The sequence below is a fragment of the Sturnus vulgaris genome, chromosome 5 (assembly GCF_052056855.1).
Source record: "Sturnus vulgaris isolate bStuVul1 chromosome 5, bStuVul1.hap1, whole genome shotgun sequence".
Lineage (NCBI taxonomy): Eukaryota > Metazoa > Chordata > Aves > Passeriformes > Sturnidae > Sturnus > Sturnus vulgaris.
Genome location: NC_142247.1, coordinates 515945 through 530626, shown reverse-complemented (window position 1 = coordinate 530626; position 14682 = coordinate 515945). Strand labels below are relative to the sequence as shown.

Here is a 14682-nt window from a genome sequence, read left to right as displayed (position 1 = left end):
AATTGCCTCAATTCCCCTGCCAAGAATTCCAAAATTGCTCCATTGCCTCCATGGCAGAGCCCCCAGCAGGGCTGGAAGCTGAAGGCACAAAGGCAGCTGGTCCCAGGAGCCATCAGCCTGTCCCCAGGAGCCCTCAGCTGGTCCCAGGAGCCCTCAGCTGGTCCCAGGAGCCATCAGCTGTCCCCAGGAGCCATCAGCCTGTCCCCAGGAGCCCTCAGCTGGTCCCAGGAGCCCTCAGCTGTCCCCAGGAGCCATCAGCTGTCCCCAGGAGCCATCAGCCTGTCCCCAGGAGCCATCAGCCTGTCCCAGGAGCCATCAGCTGTCCCCAGGAGCCATCAGCCTGTCCCAGGAGCCATCAGCCTGTCCCCAGGAGCCCTCAGCTGTCCCCAGGAGCCATCAGCTGTCCCCAGGAGCCCTCAGCTGTCCCCAGGAGCCATCAGCTGTCCCCAGGAGCCCTCAGCTGTCCCCAGGAGCCATCAGCTGTCCCCAGGAGCCCTCAGCTGGCCTTGCAATTGCTGCAGGACAGGAGAGGGGGCAGAGCAAACATTCACTGGGCTCACTCAGCTTGTCAGGGGCTTCAGGGGAACGGGTTCATTGATGCCAGTGGGGACCTGACTGCCACAGACAGAGCTGGAGAATGCAGCACAGGTAAATCAGTGGGACAGAGCTGAGCTCCTGCAGCTGTGGGAGGAGCATCTCGGATTTCCCCACTCTGGTGTTCTTAATATTCGAGCAGAGTTTCTCAATTACGGCGCATTTTTCTTTTATTTTATTGCCGTCATGTAACTTTATGAGACTTTTTCTAAAATTAATTTCACCTCGATGGCTTTCACCTCGATAAATTACATCATAAATGGACATGGGTGAAAGCTGGAATCTTCTGGCATCAGTCTAAAATAATGTTTAATGGTTTTACTTTGCACATGATAGTTACAGAATTTGATCACAAGCCCCTTGTGGAGAAATTCCACAAGGGAGTGGAGCACACTTTGCCATTGCTGGTGCCAAAGGATCCAAGGTGTTTATTTGCAGTCTTACCTGCAGAACAGTTGGGTACAATTCAGCCACAGAAGGATTTGCTCAGAAAGCCTCAGGCATCCAGATGCTCTGGGAGAGCCCAAGGTGCACTCAGGCCGTGTCTAAGATCCAAAGGAGGGGCTGGTACTTCTGCACGAGCTGGAAAGCAGCCAGGGCTTTGAAATCAGCAGCTAGAGAGGAAGAAGGGCAGCAAACACCTTGTATGTGCACGGGAGACAGAGAACACTTTGTTCAGCATCACCAGGCTCTGCTCTCCCCACTCGGGATTCCTGTAAGGAGCCCCCTGGGAGCTGGGGGAGAGAAGAGCTCTGAATCCCCTCACAGAAACCAGTGCTGCTTTAGAAAGAAACCTGCCCTTTCCTTTGCATGTTTCTTGAATATTAATGCAGAGATATAAATCAATAGTTTCAGATATCAAATCATCTTTCCCTCCAGCATTTTTTTTGTTCATGTTGTTATCAGTTTTTATGAGCATTGTGTATCTCGTGAATGCCAGCTAACCAGGGTGATATAAATCTTAGAGCTGTGAGAAATGAAAAGATACTTGCAAGCAATTATGCAATAACTGTATTAAAATAAAACAAATTGGGGCCAAAGTCGAGACATTTGCCTTTCAGTTATGTGATTATTATCTCTGTCCTTCAGTTTCTCCATGGAGATGGTCAGCAAAGTCTCCCTGCAGAAGAGAAGATAAAAGGTCAGCAGCAGAGTTAGCCAAACAGTACATGTTAAACTGGTATTGTATCATTTTTCATTACTGAGTTCATGAAAAATGTAAAACCAAATTATGCATTATTTTAATTGATAAGCCATGTTTCACTAATAACTCTCTCTCTCATTAGTAATTCCAAGGAGTTGGGACCCAGTACCTTTCAGAAAACAGCAAAACGAGGTGGTTTCCAGATAAACAGAAGTTGGACAGTGATGTGGAAACTGAACAAGAACTCTGCTGCTCAGGATTCAAGACAAATTTCAGAACTGAATGGAGCAAAGGCCATGCAAGCCCGAGGTGTCCTTTGGGAGACACAGTGAGCACAGTGTGTGTCCTTGCAGGGCAGTGCTGCTAGCCTTTCATTTCTTCTGAGAATTTGACTCAGTGACTTGGATCAGGGGTTTTTCCTGAATTAAAACACGATATGAGCAAGTGAAGAGCACCTACAGTATAGGAAACTGGTCAAGAAATAATCTTTTGTAGAACTCAGAGTATGGTGTGACTTGGCAGCATATTCAGTTTGCAGTTACACTGACAGACCTACAGCAACCACTGGGATTTGTCACAGAAGTGAGATTGATATAAATAGATTTTACAGCTATTAAGTGACATACTGGGATGTGTTCTAGACTCAGTAGAGGAGTTTCTGTCCTCAGAGCATGTAGTCATGGAGGAAAGAGCAAAAATACTACAAAAAATGTTCTTTTTGGAGAAAACAAGATCAAGATAAAGCAAGCAGTCTGGGGGGGTTGGTGGTGATCATAAACCTGATGGGATCCAGTTGTCACTTTTTCCTAAAGGCTGCTCTGTGTTTCTATGGTGTTTGGAATTATGAAGAAAAACTTGTGGAAGCTTCATTTTATGAGAATGGAAACTTGACAAGCTCAGTAAACAACTGATGGCTTGTTTCAGGAAATTAGACAGAATGGTGAAGTCCTGTGTTTGTATCTTTATTTCCAAAATCCTGTTGCCTTAGGATGTGTTAAATTGCTAATTGAGATGCCTCCATAACCCTGGAGCAGTGCTGTCCCCCAGGCTGTCGAGGTAAGTTTCTGTTGCATTCATTGTTGTCATAGAACATCCACGTATTTTGAGAATTTTTTTTTTTTTTAATCTTGAAGGCATATTTACCAAGTGGATTATTTTTATTTAATGGTCCCTCCATTTGAAAACTTCGAGTGAGGATGAAAGTGCAGGCACTACTGATGATTCTTGTCTGCCAAGCACATCCATGGTGCTGGAGCTGATTTGTTTAAAGTTACAGCAATTTCACCTACCTGAGCTGCAGACAATTCTCTGCATCGTTCCTTTTTTGAGGGAGAATTGGAAAATCATTCTTAAGGACAAATATTTTCATACATATGAAGAAAGAAGGTGATGTGATAAGAGAAGGGAAAGAGAATTGCTCACAACACCAAACAGAGCTCAGGGAGTGTTTGTTATTGTTATTAGGTGGTCAGAAAATCTACCTGGTATTTAAGGCAAAAAGAAAATGCTTAGGATATGGTAGAAATATTGCCTGTTAATATGTGAAATGGGGAACTGGGCTTCACATGGGTTCTTATGAATTGGCACATTCAATAAAAACATATTTCCACTGTTTCCACAAATGTTTTGCTGTTTGGAGAGCAGAAGAGATTTGAATGTGCTCAAGCATAACCACTCCATGTTTTCACAACCAAGTTCATGATTCCCAGCTCAGTTTGCCCCTTTCTTTATCAATCCCTCCCCCCAAGATTCCTTGATGCAGAGTCAAGAGCTGTGAATAAATGCCCTGCTGTCACCTCAGATTGTTCTGAGGTTTTTTCTCATTTATTTCCATGCTGAACTCTCACATTCATGTTTCTCTCTCCAACCTCGAGCATTATTTCTTCTCTGAGCGTTTTTTCTTGAACTGCTTGAGATTTTTGACAGAAAACCATTTACTGAAGATTCTACCAACACCACTGATAAGAATGCCAGAGCAGGGAAAACAGAGGACAGAGGATATAACTGAGATATCTGAATCAGTAAAAATTTTGGTTGTCTTTTAGATCTGCATGATTTCATCTTCAATTGCTTCTTTAGCATGGAGTGAAATAACAATAGAAGTTATTTCTTCTTGGGTGAGTCTTTTCTGGCAATTAATTTAGGGGGGAATCGAGGCTATTGTCATCTCTTGGAATGTTTTGCTCACCATTAAGACCCCCCTCTTCCAAATTACTCATCTAGAATCACAATTAGTCTCCCACAGGGGTTTTCTTTTTGATGTTTTAGAGGAAGAGATTTATGAGATGACCCTGCTGACGTCATGAAAATGTGCTTTATGGCAAGACTTTACTGTGCTTTATTGCAGGAGCCCCAGCCTCTCTCATCACATAACCCCAAGTGCTGGAGCCAGTAAAGATCTTTGCAGGGATTTTTACTCCAGGAGGTTTGCATGGGAGCTGGGTTCTGTCTGGGATTTGTTTAGGTGGACACAAGCAGAAAAAACGTGCATCAGCTCAAACACTCGTGGCACTTTCTCACACAACCCCAAGAAAGACATTTTAGGTTTGGAACTAAAGCAATTCAGTAACTTCTGAGCTTGGCATGTGCCAGCTTGCATGCACTGATATGGTAGATAAAGGATTTGGCACACAATGCATTAAAAATCCTTCCCTTTGAGGAAGGATCCACAGTGGTAGTGCTGTGCTGTGCTTGGATACAAATTTAGTTTTAAATTTCCTACCTGCTCTCCAGAATTCAGCCTGTTATCATCTGAGGTTTTGGGTTCAGGCTTTTTACTAGTTTTTTTTTTACTTGCATTCCCTCCCCTTATGAACCTTGTAGAGAACTGCCATTAAACAACCTGAGCTGTTCCTACACTCTGACATTTCCCTTGTGTCAATACTGCACTAAAAAAAGAAGAGGAAAAAAAAAAAGTAGCATATTTCCAACCCACTAGAAAATAACTTATGACATATGATAGTTAAAGCTTAAACTAGTTCCTATCTTATCCCTCTGTGTATTTATAATCCCTCTTGAATTCCAGCACATTTTGTTTTGACATTTTTCTCAATAGTTACCAAGACTAATATGAGTCGTTTCAATCTACTCCAACACTGTGATACAAAATAAAATACACCAAAGATTTAAATGATATAAACAGCTATGTAGTGAATATTAACCATGTCATGGCAGGAGAGCTTGGGGACTCACTTTCAAAATGAAGTTTCCTCCGTGTTCCCTACCTGTGACCCTGCATTTAGGCAAAGTACTTGTGACTCCAGACCATGAAACAGAAAGTGCTGAGTGTAAAGGCATCCCTAAAAGCTTTATTTTGATACTTGGACAATATAACAAGCTTTGTTTGATGGGGCAGGCTCCTGGAAGGGCTCTTCCAGCAGAACAAATTCCACTGTGGCACAGCTCCTCTCTTCCCCACGCCTGGGGGAGATCTCCCCACCTTTCAGATCCCCCTCTTCAGCCTTGAGGCTGGAATCAGTCTCACCCCGATTTCCCTGGGCAAGACCAGCAGCTGCCCTGGTGGTGAAAAGCTGTTTAAAGCAGCAGGTCCTTCGACAAGATGAACCCTCATACCCTGTTGTAAATGGGTTGGAGGCTTTTAACTCCTCCTCAATGCTGAATCTGTGACTCATGTAACTCGTCCTTACAACAACTTGGATGTTTGTTTGTTAAGGTTTTCCTTACCCTGTGAAAAGAAACTGCCTGGTTTTGCTCTGTGACTTTATGAAAATGACCACACAAAGGGCATTTAGGGCATTTATTTGAAAAAATGCAATTAAAAAGATCAATTAATTTCTTATTTGCTTTCCCTCTCCAAGTGATTTTAACCACATCTCCGTGTGAGATATGTCTGGTTAATTGTCATCTCCAAAGTTAACTATTGATTCTGACTCGAGCTGTCCAGATAAGAGAGGTTACCTTCCACTGAAAACAAACATTCAAACAAACTTTCTCATCTACCAGAAACAAACCAAATGCATTGCTCACATTTCAGTGGTGCTACAGCTCTTTATAATTTATTCCACTTCTATTCCAGCCTTTCCTGGTTCCAATGGGCTGCTCTTCATTGCTGTTGCTGACCCATTTCCAATAGAGCATTGAGTTATGTGATTAACATCTGCCACTCGTTGTTTGTGCTCTCTTCCCCTCCCCAGGGATGGCAGTGTGTGCAGTGAAGTGCTGTGTTCATTTGTTATTTTAAATATGACTCTTGTTGTGTGTTTATTAAAGAAGGTGAGGTCGGGGAATGGGCCTTGCTTTGGACCAAAAAATGAGAATGTTTGTGGTGCATTTCCCCCTCAGCCCTGATTGCAAATTACAATATTGTGAGCAAAGTTAACAAAGAGGCTTCATTTTGTAGGAGCAATATGATGTCACATGGGTTATTTTTCACAGCTTCTGTCAGGGTTTTGTTTTCCTACATTTGTTCTGTAAGCATGTCTGCTTCCCAGTGAATTACCTGAGTCCAAAACACTTTTTGGGTCACAGATTAATTTTTACCTTTAGTAGCCACACTGAAGCTATCATATGGACATATATATATGGTACTAACAGCATCTTAACCTTAAAAAAGTAGTAGTGACAGTACAAAGCAGTCCTTCATCAAGAAGGATGATGGGCACAGTTTTACAGGGCTTTAATTTTTATCTTGTTTTTTCTCATTTGTGGTTTCTGAAGTGGCTCCTCATGGAACTTGCCTTTGCTTTCCTTGCTCATTTTTTTGCCCAGTTTATTTCTGGTCATCTTGGCCTATGCAGAAGCTAGAAGCTGTGAGCCATTAGCTTTTAAAAATGTGAAAACTTGTTTTTGTATTTATTGGATTTTCAGACTGAAGTGTTGGAAACAGCTGGGAGGCTAATCAGAAACTTTCTGAGAAATACTAATTAATGAAAAATTTAGTGGTTTGGATTGCTTTTAGCACAAGAGGCTCATTCCTTGTCAGGTTTCTCTATCCACGGGATGTTTGCTTTGTTATCCTAAGAGCTCTTTCTAAATGGAAAAAGCAAAGTTTGAAAAAGAATGCACGATAACAGAAAATGAGAAGATTATAAATATGAACTCTGGCTCTCCTGTACCAAATGGCCAAACTCTAATTAACCTCACTGGGCCCAGGATTTCATCCTGAAGGTTTCTGATAATATTTTTCAAGCTATAGAATGTAAGTGAAGAGATACCATGGCGTATATGTGGAATACATGAAGAAATTCCATGGTGCACAAAAGTGGAGGATGCCAACAATTCCAGTGTGTATGTAATGAAATTCAGGAAGATTTCTCTGTGTCACTGAGAGCCACTGTCACCAGAGCTGCCACATGGGAGTGATTTTCTGTGTCCCACTCAGCTCTTTGAAGCAGGGCCAGTTGTGCAATCTGGCACAACCCCAGGACTCAGCACTGCTGCTGCATCCTCCTCCTCCCCTCCCTGCTGCCTTGTCTAATGCAATTCTCCATCTTGTTCTGTTTCTGCCTGACCAGGCACAACCCACCAGGCACAAGAAGACCCTTTGGCTTTGACTGGGCTTGTCTGACCTTCCAGAGCTGAATGAAAGTTGAGCTGTTCAATTGCTGAGCTGAACAGAACAAGCCCATTGGACAGTTCCTATTTCATGCCACATTTTTCACCTAAAATAAGACCTCTAAACTAATGTTGCTCTAGCAAGGATAGCTAAGATTACAGCAGGGAGAGGACCTGGATACAAGAGGGACTATTTGCTCCACAAAATCGATCTCCCCATTCAGCAGCCCAGGCTGAGAAGCTGCCATTTCAGCTGCTGTGACAAGCAGCCTCTGAGTGACCATGTCCTCAGGCAGAGAGAGAACCAGGATTAAACCATTCTGTCAGAAGTAAAGCAAGACAGGAGATGGCCTTAAAATTGGAGATGAATTCTCAAAACTGAAGAGAACATTCAGTTCCTGATGTTAAGCTGAAAGTTTGCCAGAACTTCAAGAGCATACTTGAATTCACCTTCCTCTTTCATGTCAAGGACTGAGGAGTCCAAAATAAAGATTTATTTTCTGCCACAGGCTCTCTTCAGTCTTCCCTAGTATTCTAGGAATCTTCTGGATCCTCTTAGGCTCTGCAGCAGCAGAGGATGATAGAAAAAGTCTTTTGCTTGGAAGAATTTAGTACCACAGATGCCTGGGCTACCCAAAATTCCTCTGTGTCAGGTATTTAATCAGGGAGCCAACAGGAACTTTGTGACTACACCTAACAGGGAGCACGAGTCTCTGAAGATGCCTTTGCTTCCTGTTGAATGTTATTATAGGGGTAATTTCTCATGGAGTTAATTATGTCTAATGTCAAATTAGAATTCACCAGTGTTGATTATAATTGGTTGTGTTTTGCTGCACGCAGAAATTCCTGATGCTGCGTTGTTTAAATCCCAGTTCTGGATTAGCAGTTAAGAAAGGCTCTTTGCATTGAGGAACTGACAGCTGTAATTGTGCAATGAAATAATTGAAGCGTGCTAAGCAATTAAGGAGTCTATTTATAGCCAGAACACATTTCTGACTCTTTTTGCCATCCTCCTTTTTTCTTACCTTGTGTAGAAGGGGAAGAAACAGCACAGTTGTGTTCCCATAGTTTCACCAGGGACCATAAATGTTGTGTAAAGGTTGGATCAGTGGGCAGCACTGCATTGAAGGGGTCAGAATGGGGATTTAGTGAGCAGCTCAGGGCCAGTGAGCAGCTCAGGGCCAGGCACAGATTCTGCTTTGTGGGAGTCAAAGAACTCGGGAAATGTCGTGATGGAATTCTCATCCCAAATGGAGTGTGGCTCCTTGGCTCATCTTCTCCAGGGACAGTGCTCCTCTGGAGCTGCTCATTTGTGGCAGTTTCATCCCTCATCTCAGTCTCCAGAAAGTGACACACTGTTCCCTAAAGGTTTTGGCAAAAGCTGAAGCTCGTGGGAAGAGGAGCCTGCACGTTGTTTGCACAGGGGCCAGGGCCAGCCCAAGGATCTGGTTTGTGATTCAGGGACTGGAATCTGAACAGTCTGGAGGAACTGGAGCCCTGGGTTTGGCCAGTCACAGCTACTTGGTTTTATTTCTCGTGTATTGATGAGATCCCTGAGCAGTATAAATCCCAATTTATATCAAAGAGTACATGACCCAGTGTGGGGTTTTGCTTTGGGCTCTGACTGCTGCCTGTCCCCTGGCCTCTGCTGCATGATCCTAAGAAAACAGGGTCCAGCTTTCATGATTATCACTGCTACAGAGAGGGAATATGTAGGATATTGTAATTAAAGAGCTGAAGCCATGTTTCATGGCAAACAGGTGAAATAAAAATGTTAGTTGCTGTAAAGATTGTAACTCTTAGTTGGAAATGAGTTCTGGTGAATTGTACTTTAGTCTGTCACATCAATTTTGTTACCTTATGTACAAGGGAAAGGAACAGCACAGTTGTGTTCCCATAGGTTAAGCAGAAACAATCAATGTGTTCTAGCAGGATTTAGAGCAGGAAAAGAACCATTATGTCTCTCATGTTCCATTTCTTGTGCTTATTTTAGTCATGGTTATAAACTGTACCGAGGGTCTTCTCTTGGATTGCTCTTCCTGTCATGGATAACATAATTTCTTTGCTGTGTCATTTCTAGGCCTCAGTATTTTCCCTTAAAAGTTTAAAATTACTTTTCTTATTGTAGAAGCCAATTCCTGGGCATTTTGCTTCATAGTGCAGTTAAAGTTCTTTGAATTTGAAAGACATTTTAAGGACTGAGGCGTTAGTGAGACTTGAAAATTCTTCAATGTTAACTCAATTTTACTTTAGTATTAGATTAGCATTAGTTTCCAAACACTTGTACCCCTTTTTAAGTTCTTAAGTTACACATTAAGCACAATAAGCATTATAGATTTTGCCAGCAGTCCAGATAAGATCTGACAAGATTTGCTATTTCCAAAATGACATGAAAACAGTCCTTCTTAATCCTCTACAATTCAGGAAAAAAAAATAACCAAAACCCCTAAGGTATTTCTATTTGTCTAGACACAAACACAGGTGGTTTCTTTTCCACACTATAAACTTCCACTGTAGCCATTACATTTCCATGTAGAGATTAATCAAGGACAGGTCCTTGCTGCTGATTTCTGTCCCAACAATCTCACTGCTAGAGATGGTGGGAAGCAACCTGGCAAGTTTTTTCCTCCCTGACCTCTCCCATTGAGACAAACCTTCATGGCAAACCCTGATTTTTGGGCTTAGATCTTCTTCTACCAAGTCACTTTGTTTTCTAGGTTGTGCAGCTCCTCCTCCACCTGGGATTCTGGGCTTTGGTGAGGAGCTACAAGCCCCAGGACAGTGGGGTTTGATCCAGAGTAGCTTTTTGCCCTGTTGCAAACATTTTCTGCTTTGCAGAGAGATCACCTCTGCGTGTTGGCTCTCACCTCGGAGGGTTTGGTGTGGAACAGAACTGCTGCTCTGTGAAAGCCCAGCTTGTTTGAGCCAGGGCTTGGGAAGCCTTCAGTGTGGGAAACAGAAAAGGTGTAAAACTCTCAGCAAGCTGTGTGAAAGCATCTCAGGATGGAGAAATGCAGGAATGCTCAAGATGCAAGGACAAGGAACAGCAGGGCTGTGAGCTGTGCAGAGATAGACCTCAGGAAAATGTGTTAAGCAAGATAATAGAAATCTGTACGTTTAATAATGAAGATTTATCCATTGTTTTAAGCTATTACAGGCAAGCATTGTTCACAGCAAGATCTACATGCAGCTTTATTAATTGGCCTGAGCAAACACTTGTCAGCTTTTAATATTCTGCTATTGGTTAGAAAGTTGTTAAAAGAGTTTGTGACAAAGAGAACTTGAAGAGAACTGAAGCTGCTCCATCTCCCCTGCTTGGCTCTGTAAAATGAGAGTGATGGGTGTGATGGAATAAAGAGTCAAGAGAGCTGCTCCAGCATTCCCATCCTGCTCTTTGTGTACATAGATAAATATAAGAGAAGAAATATCCCAGGAAATGCAGCACACCCTGCATCCAGGGGCACGTGCTAAGAGTGTCCCTCAAGTTAGCCAGGGCTGTGGGAGTCTTAACCATGAGGACACTCATTTTATCCTGGAGCTAACAAAACAGGAAATCCCAGACAAAAAGCAGCCATAAAGCCAATATGTGTGCCATTATCTGTCACTGTGGGCCTGCTGTGCTTAGGAACAAAATCATCATCTCGATGAAGGCTCCTTTATTGCCTACACCATTTTTCACTGTCCAGAGTTTTCAATTTCACAAATGAAAATTAGGGAGCGTCATTCCTTTTTTTGCTGAGATGTGCTAAGCATTTTAACTGAAGTGCTTTGAGGCTAAAATCAAGATAAAGCATTTCAGTGTCATCTCTTTTCTAAATCAATTCTCTGCTGTTTATGTTTGCAGAGGAAGGGGCCCAGTGACAGAATCAGCCTGAATATGTATAAAGATGACACACAAAGAAAGATGAATGCTGCCTTTCAAACCTGGAAACAGGATTTTCATCTGCCAGCATATCAGAACATGAGGAGCTTAATACCACAGTGCAGGACATGAGAAACAAAGATTATATCGATTTAAAACTTCATCTAGAGAGAAAAGCTCCACACAGCTGTCCAGGTTGGAGGCCAATGGAGCTTTGCCAAAAACAAACCAAAATAACAACCTCCATGGATAACAAAGTGGGCAGGAATCAGCAGTGCAATCCTGCAGAAAAGGTCGAACACGTTGTATTGGGGTTGGACTGGTGAGAGTGGAAGCAGATGGAGGGAAGGGAGCCTTCCCCTCTTTAACCACTACAGCAAAAACTGCTTTAGGAAAGTCAGCAGGAATTCAAATGCCTTGCTGCCTGTAGCAAAGAGCATCCGAAGAGACAGATTTGCCAGCATACAGAGACATTCCAAAATATTGAGCAACTGCTGTCCAGCTCCACCTTCATCCATCACAATGAACAGAGGGTCCTGCTGATTAGAGCTAAGCATCTTTTTGTGGTTTTGGAGCCATTCTCAGCTGATCATCAGGAGATGGAACTGGAGCACCTTTTTCAGTCTATTGAGGAATGCTGACACCAACTGAACAAAATATGAATTGATTAAGGGCTTGCCACTTCTGAGGATTTTCTGCAAAGTCAAGGCAATAGCTTCAGTCACATTGCTGTGCCTGCAGTGATGGAGTGTTACACCGAGTGCTTATGATTGCACGAGTTTTTGTGAGCCAGAACAAGAGACTGCAAATGCCAGCGTGTGGAGATGCCATTGCTTATTCCAGATCGTGCTCCTCCACCTGCAGCTGAATTCTCAGCGCTGGAATTCCTCCCAAGCCTTTGCAAGCCAACCATGTCATGGAAATGGCTGCCAGTGATTTATCCAGAGCTTGGCATGAGTCCTTGGCTGGGTGGGGAGGAAGAGTTTGGCCAACAGAGTAAATGAATAGAGTTGAAATAATTTCTATCCTCAAAATCTGATCTGTCTGCTTATGAAGAAAACCTTTCATTTTGCTGTTCTTACAGGAAATCAACACTTATTTTTGTTTCACTTACATAATCTGTAGCAAATTCAGATAAAGTGCATCTGAAAACATTGCCCAGAAGTTGCATGTGATGATCTGGAGTCGGTGCTGTGATGGTCACAGTGGAATGTGTCAGCCCCCAATGAGCTCAGTGTTTCCCCAGGACACGGTCACAAATCAAATTCACTGGCCTCTCCTTTTGAAAGAATTTCTGAGTGTTACAAATTGGCTTGAACTGGTTTTTATTGTCATCATGAACATTTCTTTCAGCAGCCTCAGCTCTTTCACAGCTTCTGAATGTGCTGTATTTCATATCAGAGCTCCATCAGTCCTGGGAGGTTCAAGGCTTTCCCCAGAGCAGCCTGCTTTGAGCTGTTCTGTGCATCGTGCCTTTTGCAGGCAGGCAGCTGAACCAAACGGCTCAGAGAGGTGTTAAAAAGGAATTCCAATGCTTATTCCTCACTGGTTGCAGAGTTGCTCTTGTCCAGCTACTGGAGTGAGCCCAGATGAGCTAAACCTGGGACAGGTCGAGTTAAAACCAGTTCTATCAACCCTTTCTGCCCGAGTGTTGTGATACAGACAAAAATAAGTGGTGGAATCACCTCTATAATTTTACTTCCTTTGCATTTGAAGGAGTACAAAGAGTCCATGAAATGTCAGTGGGTAAAGGTCTCTTGTCCCTAAGATTAACAAAGCCAGGCAATGCAGCCAAGTGCAGTGCAGCTGGATCTGAGCTGAATTGCACAAGCTCTTACAGCAACCTCCAGAGCAGAAATGAAATGAAATTTCCCTTAGAGTTTATTGATGTTTCCCATTATGACACGGTGCACGTGGTTCAATTAATTGAATAAAGTTTTATATAAAACCAAAATGAACCTATAATTCTGCCATTAACTGCCAACAATTAATATTACCTGTGCAGAAGGAAAGTCCCCTCAGCTTCATTCTTGATAATTCAGCCCCAGTAATCAGTAATTCATCTTTATTGCCTCAGTGCCCCTTGAACAAAAACAGAGAATCCAACAGCTTAAAATGATTTCTAATTTAAATTACGTGTTTTTAAAAAAGGATATTTTATATTGGTGATTTCTTATGACTGGGGAAAAAAAAAATCCCTCGGTAGCTTTTCAGGAAATGCAGTATCCAGATATCAAATCTCTTAGCTGGATTTTTCTTTTCACAAACCTTCATCTGTGAAGTGTTTTGAGAATGAATGTGTAATCTTTTCATCAGAATATCGTGTGCCATAGTGAACATCTGGTTTTTGTAGTTTTACCATTGCATGCTCACGAGACCTCAGAAAATTTGAGAAGATCCCTGTAGTCTTTGCAAACGTGGGGACAAGTTAATAAGATTTTGGAATTATAAATTAATGTTTTTTCTTCTTAAAAGACCGGAGAATTTGTGCCATATGAGAGTAATAAAGAAATAATAAAGTCAGAAATTTCAATGAACTCATTTTTTCTTTACAGGAGAAAATGAAATCAGAGTTCCAACCAACCAACTTTTTCACTTTGCTGTGCGTCATGTGAAGTTTCTTATAAGGAAAGTTATTTCTACATAAACTTGTTTTGCTCTGCTGTTTGCTATAGCTGTCTTGCTAATAGTCTGTAATGCAATATTATTTCTCCTCTTTCTTTGTTTTCCAGTAAATACTTAAATTAAAAAAAAAAAAAAAATTGGAAAACGAAACCCAAACGCAGGTAATTCCAGGTGAGTTTATCACAAGGGAGTCTCTCAGCATGCAGGGCATTTAGCCAGTGACCCACTGGAGGTGACAGCAGCTCGGGAAGGTCCCTGTGGGTGCCAGGCTGTGACCTGGAGGGCACCAGGGGGGCCCTGGAGCTCACTGGGGCTCAGATGATGCCCTGGGGGCCTGGGCATCACCTGGCCCTGCTGAGCATCTGCTCCCCTGCTCTCCTCCTTCCCCACGAGTCAAGGGGTTGAGAAGGAGCTGGGATTCATCTGGATTTTATCAGAGCATGGGCCAAGATATGAAATGGGTTTTTGGAAGCACTTCCAGAACCAATTATCTAGCTGGTGAAGGGATAAAAGTGAGTTACAGATTGACTTGGATAAGATAAAATGAATTATTTTCATGGTCTATGATATATTCCAGTAGTGTAATGCTGGAGAAACAGCCCTGAGCCATGAGCCCTGCAGTTGCAGTCAGTCACTTCACTGCTGTCAGCTCCAAACCAACCTCTGAGGCAGAGAAAAATCACTTGGCCACACTGCCCAGGGAGTAAAATCAGAGGGGCTGGGGAAACAATCCTGTGCTGGCCTTACTCCACCCCCCCTGCTCCTCACAGTCCAGATAATTCTATTATGGACTACGAAATCTGTTTAGGCAGAGGCACCTGAATGTCTTGATGGGCTGTAAAAATTGTCTCATCCATTTCTTGGTCTCATTTTAAGATGATCTAACTTGTACTTTAACAATCTCCAAAGGTGGGAATACCCACTCAGAGTTATAGGCTACTCC

General features: G+C 42.7%; 1 long non-coding RNA gene across 3 annotated transcripts; it reads left to right on the top strand.

Moving 5' to 3' along the window:
- Nucleotides 1-445: 445 nt before the first annotated feature.
- On the top strand, nucleotides 446-13808 carry LOC106849454 (uncharacterized). 3 transcript variants are annotated; one of them, XR_015803610.1, is made up of 4 exons: nucleotides 446-648; nucleotides 1684-1735; nucleotides 1881-3855; nucleotides 11097-13808. It is a non-coding gene; the product is annotated as an uncharacterized LOC106849454 (long non-coding RNA). The 3 variants fall into 3 exon arrangements; XR_001402617.2 differs by having other exon boundaries at nucleotides 448-648; nucleotides 1881-2794; nucleotides 11097-13801; XR_015803609.1 differs by having other exon boundaries at nucleotides 448-648; nucleotides 1684-1774; nucleotides 1881-2794; nucleotides 11097-13801.
- The last annotated feature ends 874 nt before the right edge of the window (nucleotides 13809-14682 follow it).